Source organism: Dermacentor silvarum, unplaced genomic scaffold (assembly GCF_013339745.2).
Source record: "Dermacentor silvarum isolate Dsil-2018 unplaced genomic scaffold, BIME_Dsil_1.4 Seq3182, whole genome shotgun sequence".
Classification (NCBI taxonomy): Eukaryota; Metazoa; Arthropoda; class Arachnida; order Ixodida; family Ixodidae; genus Dermacentor; species Dermacentor silvarum.
The window spans coordinates 1-5,805 of NW_023606041.1; the positions used below are offsets into that span (position 1 = coordinate 1).

A 5,805-nucleotide genomic window follows, 5' to 3' on the forward strand; every position below is an offset into this window, starting at 1 on the left:
AAATTCCTCATTTTCTTTTTTTAAGCCGTCTTTCCACCTCTCGCGTGCACCACGGTGCCCCAGCTCACCGATACAAGGCAAACGTGCGAGCCGCTTTCGGTATTTCCACGGAAAAGTTGCGCTGAACGTCGCTTCCGCGCGCCGCCCCGGCTGACGAGCTTTCGGACTTTGTCTCTGCGAGCGGTCGCGTACTCGTCGGCGCAATTCCCGACGTCGCCCGCAGTGCGTGAATCGCACAAAAAGCACCCGGACACCACAAATTGAAAAGTGGTACGATGTCGGCCGGGGTTGCATACCTCTATATAATAGCAGCGATAAGTACCCAGACCTCCATGGGGCCGTACTCGTGACCGCCGGCGGCAGTTAGCGCCGAAAGAAATTCCTCATTTTTGCTTTTCAAGCCGTCTTTCCACCTCTCGCGTGCACCACGGTGCCCCAGCTCACCGATACAAGGCAAACGTGCGAGCCGCTTTCGGTATTTCCACGGAAAAGTTGCGCTGAACGTCGCTTGCTGCGCGCCGCCCCTGCTGACGAGCTTTCGGACTTTGTCTCTGCGAGCGGTCGCGTACTCGTCGGCGCAATTCCCGACGTCGCCGCAGTGCGTGAATCGCACAAAACGCACCCGGACACCACAAATTGAAAAGTGGTACGATGTCGGCCGGGGTTGCATACCTCTATATAATAGCAGCGATAAGTACCCAGACCTCCATGGGGCCGTACTCGTGACCGCCGGCGGCAGTTAGCGCCAAAAGAAATTCCTCATTTTCTCTTTTTAAGCCGTCTTTCCACCTCTCGCGTGCACCACGGTGCCCCAGCTCACCGATACAAGGCAAACGTGCGAGCCGCTTTCGGTATTTCCACGGAAAAGTTGCGCTGAACGTCGCTTGCGCGCGCCGCCCCGGCTGACGAGCTTTCGGACTTTGTCTCTGCGAGCGGTCGCGTACTCGTCGGCGCAATTCCCGACGTCGCCGCAGTGCGTGAATCGCACAAAACGCACCCGGACACCGCAAATTGAAAAGTGGTACGATGTCGGCCGGGGCCGCATAGCTCCATATAATAGCAGCGATAAGTACCCAGACCTCCATGGGGCCAAACTCGTGGCCGCCGGCGGCAGTTAGCGCCGAAAGAAATTCCTCATTTTCTCTTTTTAAGCCGTCTTTCCACCTCTCGCGTGCACCACGGTGCCCCAGCTCACCGATACAAGGCAAACGTGCGAGCCGCTTTCGGTATTTCCACGGAAAAGTTGCGCTGAACGTCGCTTGCGCGCGCCGCCCCGGCTGACGAGCTTTCGGACTTTGTCTCTGCGAGCGGTCGCGTACTCGTCGGCGCAATTCCCGACGTCGCCGCAGTGCGTGAATCGCACAAAACGCACCCGGACACCACAAATTGAAAAGTGGTACGATGTCGGCCGGGGTTGCATACCTCGATATAATAGCAGCGATAAGTACCCAGACCTCCATGGGGCCGTACTCGTGACCGCCGGCGGCAGTTAGCGCCGAAAGAAATTCCTCATTTTTGCTTTTCAAGCCGTGTTTCCACCTCTCGCGTGCACCACGGTGCCCCAGCTCACCGATACAAGGCAAACGTGCGAGCCGCTTTCGGTATTTCCACGGAAAAGTTGCGCTGAACGTCGCTTGCGCGCGCCGCCCCGGCTGACGAGCTTTCGGACTTTGCCTCTGCGAGCGGTCGCGTACTCGTCGGCGCAATTGCCGACGACGCCGCAGTGCGTGAATCGCACAAAACGCACCCGGACACCGCAAATTGAAAAGTGGTACGATGTCGGCCGGGGCCGCATAGCTCTATATAATAGCAGCGATAAGTACCCAGACCTCCATGGGGCCGTACTTGTGGCCGCCGGCGGCAGTTAGCGCCGAAAGAAATTCCTCATTTTCTCTTTTCAAGCCGTCTTTCCACCTCTCGCGTGCACCACGGTGCCCCAGCTCACCGATACAAGGCAAACGTGCGAGCCGCTTTCGGTATTTCCACGGAAAAGTTGCGCTGAACGTCGCTTGCGCGCGCCGCCCCGGCTGACGAGCTTTCGGACTTAGTCTCTGCGAGCGGTCGCGTACTCGTCGGCGCAATTCCCGACGTCGCCGCAGTGCGTGCATCGCACAAAACGCACCCGGACACCGCAAATTGAAAAGTGGTACGATGTCGGCCGGGGCCGCATAGCTCATATAATAGCAGCGATAAGTACCCAGACCTCCATGGGGCCTAACTCGTGGCCGCCGGCGGCAGTTAGCGCCGAAAGAAATTCCTCATTTTCTCTTTTTAAGCCGTCTTTCCACCTCTCGCGTGCACCACGGTGCCCCAGCTCACCGATACAAGGCAAACGTGCGAGCCGCTTTCGGTATTTCCACGGAAAAGTTGCGCTGAACGTCGCTTGCGCGCGCCGCCCCGGCTGACGAGCTTTCGGACTTTGTCTCTGCGAGCGGTCGCGTACTCGTCGGCGCAATTCCCGACGTCGCCGCAGTGCGTGAATCGCACAAAACGCACCCGGACACCACAAATTGAAAAGTGGTACGATGTCGGCCGGGGTTGCATACCTCTATATAATAGCAGCGATAAGTACCCAGACCTCCATGGGGCCGTACTCGTGACCGCCGGCGGCAGTTAGCGCCGAAAGAAATTCCTCATTTTTGCTTTTCAAGCCGTGTTTCCACCTCTCGCGTGCACCACGGTGCCCCAGCTCACCGATACAAGGCAAACGTGCGAGCCGCTTTCGGTATTTCCACGGAAAAGTTGCGCTGAACGTCGCTTGCGCGCGCCGCCCCGGCTGACGAGCTTTCGGACTTTGCCTCTGCGAGCGGTCGCGTACTCGTCGGCGCAATTGCCGACGTCGCCGCAGTGCGTGAATCGCACAAAACGCACCCGGACACCGCAAATTGAAAAGTGGTACGATGTCGGCCGGGGCCGCATAGCTCTATATAATAGCAGCGATAAGTACCCAGACCTCCATGGGGCCGTACTCGTGGCCGCCGGCGGCAGTTAGCGCCGAAAGAAATTCCTCATTTTCTCTTTTCAAGCCGTCTTTCCACCTCTCGCGTGCACCACGGTGCCCCAGCTCACCGATACAAGGCAAACGTGCGAGCCGCTTTCGGTATTTCCACGGAAAAGTTGCGCTGAACGTCGCTTGCGCGCGCCGCCCCGGCTGACGAGCTTTCGGACTTTGTCTCTGCGAGCGGTCGCGTACTCGTCGGCGCAATTCCCGACGTCGCCGCAGTGCGTGAATCGCACAAAACGCACCCGGACACCACAAATTGAAAAGTGGTACGATGTCGGCCGGGGTTGCATACCTCTATATAATAGCAGCGATAAGTACCCAGACCTCCATGGGGCCGTACTCGTGGCCGCCGGCGGCAGTTAGCGCCGAAAGAAATTCCTCATTTTCTCTTTTTAAGCCGTCTTTCCACCTCTCGCGTGCACCACGGTGCCCCAGCTCACCGATACAAGGCAAACGTGCGAGCCGCTTTCGGTATTTCCACGGAAAAGTTGCGCTGAACGTCGCTTGCGCGCGCCGCCCCGGCTGACGAGCTTTCGGACTTTGTCTCTGCGAGCGGTCGCGTACTCGTCGGCGCAATTCCCGACGTCGCCGCAGTGCGTGAATCGCACAAAACGCACCCGGACACCACAAATTGAAAAGTGGTACGATGTCGGCCGGGGTTGCATACCTCTATATAATAGCAGCGATAAGTACCCAGACCTCCATGGGGCCGTACTCGTGACCGCCGGCGGCAGTTAGCGCCGAAAGAAATTCCTCATTTTTGCTTTTCAAGCCGTCTTTCCACCTCTCGCGTGCACCACGGTGCCCCAGCTCACCGATTCAAGGCAAACGTGAGAGCCGCTTTCGGATATTACCACGGACAAGTTGCGCTGAACGTCGCTTGCACGCGCCGCCCGGCTAATGTTGTTTAGGACTTTCTCAACACGGGCGCTCGCCGCTTTGTCAGCGCCATCTCTTAACTGTGCGCCCTGTTTGAACGGCTACTAGCGTTCTGGAAAGCGTCCGTCCGAATTGATACACCACTTTGGCCTCGGTAGCGCTGCGATTTATGCTTCAAATTTGCGTGAAACGCTGCTTGCGCGTCCCGCCCCTGCTGATGCGATTTCGGATTTTGTAGCTGCATGCGGGCTATAGCTATAAAATTTGGGCGAATGCACCTGCGCGAAGCAAGTGCCCCGCTTGGTCCTTTGCGGCATTTAACGTGAGTGTAATTCTTTCAGTTAATATGCAATACGAAGCCTCGAGCCACTTGGTATTATTGGAGGGACAGTGAGACCAATTTTGTTTAGAAATTGTTTAGAAACGATGAGGACGTGCACCTTCCAGCCATCTGCCTTCCCCATCATAAAGCGTCCTTGCTGCGCGTAATTGGAACAAACGCTTTTTCGGGCGCCCTTCAATGCAAACACACCTGTTTCTTTGCGTAAAAAAAAAACAGATAATACTGGGGTTTTGCGTGCCAAAACCGCGGTCTGATTATGAGGCACGCCGTAGTGGACAACTCCGAAATAAATTAGACTACCTGGGGTTCTTTAACGTGCTCCTACACCTTAGTGCACGGTTTATTTTTTTTTCTGCCCCAACGAAAAGCGGCTGCCGTGGCTGGGATTCGATCCCATGACCTCGCGCTCAGTAGCCAAACGCTATACCCACTGAGCAAACACGGCTGGTTTGTTTCTTTGTGTACTTGCTTTTGTTAGCTGTCTTTTTTTTCAGTTTAGTTGTAACTGCTTTGCTGTTTATTCACTGTCATATACAAGGTTTAATAAAGCAAGCCACTTTTTGTTTCTTCTTTTTTTTGTATTTCTTGCCAAGAGGTTCGAGCTGTTTTTATTCCCCGGCCGCCACTGTCATCATGAAATCGAGTGTTACCTTGCGCCGTCTAGGTTTTTTACGCAATGGCGACGGACTTCGCGCTTGCTATTTCCGTAGATAGGTGGCGGTAACGTGTTTTCGCATCCATATCAACAGTCACTGGCCACCGCTGGTATTATTTAAACAAGTGTTCCAGCTTTCTTACGCTATGACGCACTTCGGCGTTCTTATTTCCGTACATCCATGACGTGATTTTGACTCTTTCAGTGTGGGCGCTCCTGTGTGTGTGTGCGCGCGCGCGTGCGTGCTTGCGTACGTGCGTGCGTGTATATACGTACATACATACATTTATACAGGATTTTTATGTGACTAGAACCGATGATTTTATTGACAGCGGGCAGCCACAACTCAATGAAACCAATAACATATGTTTTGCTGTCATGTGACGCTCCTTATGTTAAGTTTTATGTTGCGCCTAATTAGTTAATCAATAAGGATTAATTGCGGAAAATGTTTATTATTCACTTTAGGGCCAATTACGTTTCATTTCGTTCTTGAGGGCATTTTAAAACGACCCATCTTTTTTTTTTTTTTTGCAGCAACACACATCCAGTGTGGTGAATTATTCCGGCGTTTATTGAAAGCCCGCGAAATGTGAAATAACCCCACGTGACTGAGCTTATGTGCTACTCTATTGCGTGCACACACACACAGTCACTCACACACGCATATATATATATATATATATATATATATATATATATATACAGCGGGCTTCAGTGAACACTTTCAAAAACTCCTAAAGGTTGCCTGTGGCAGAATGCCCAAGTCTAGTTCATGAGCTGGTCTGCTCTAAGTGGCGGACATTACTTGCACAAGCAATTGAAATGCTTAGCCGAATAATAATGAAACAGTCACTAATTAGGTTAACTAATTACCTGATGGACCACGTTGGAATGTACAAATTGTAGCCGTGGAGTTTGCAA

General features: G+C 53.7%; 1 long non-coding RNA gene across 3 annotated transcripts; it reads right to left on the reverse strand.

Moving 5' to 3' along the window:
• Positions 1 to 374: 374 nt before the first annotated feature.
• LOC125941791 (uncharacterized) lies at positions 375 to 3,282 on the reverse strand. Of its 3 annotated transcripts, none has more exons than XR_007464612.1 (4): positions 2,547 to 3,282; positions 1,455 to 1,797; positions 790 to 1,079; positions 375 to 413 (listed from the first exon to the last, which is right to left on the reverse strand). It is a non-coding gene; the product is annotated as an uncharacterized LOC125941791 (long non-coding RNA). The 3 variants fall into 3 exon arrangements; XR_007464611.1 differs by having other exon boundaries at positions 790 to 1,047; positions 1,423 to 1,797; XR_007464610.1 differs by lacking the exon at positions 1,455 to 1,797 and having other exon boundaries at positions 790 to 1,047.
• Between the last annotated feature and the right edge of the window lie 2,523 nt (positions 3,283 to 5,805).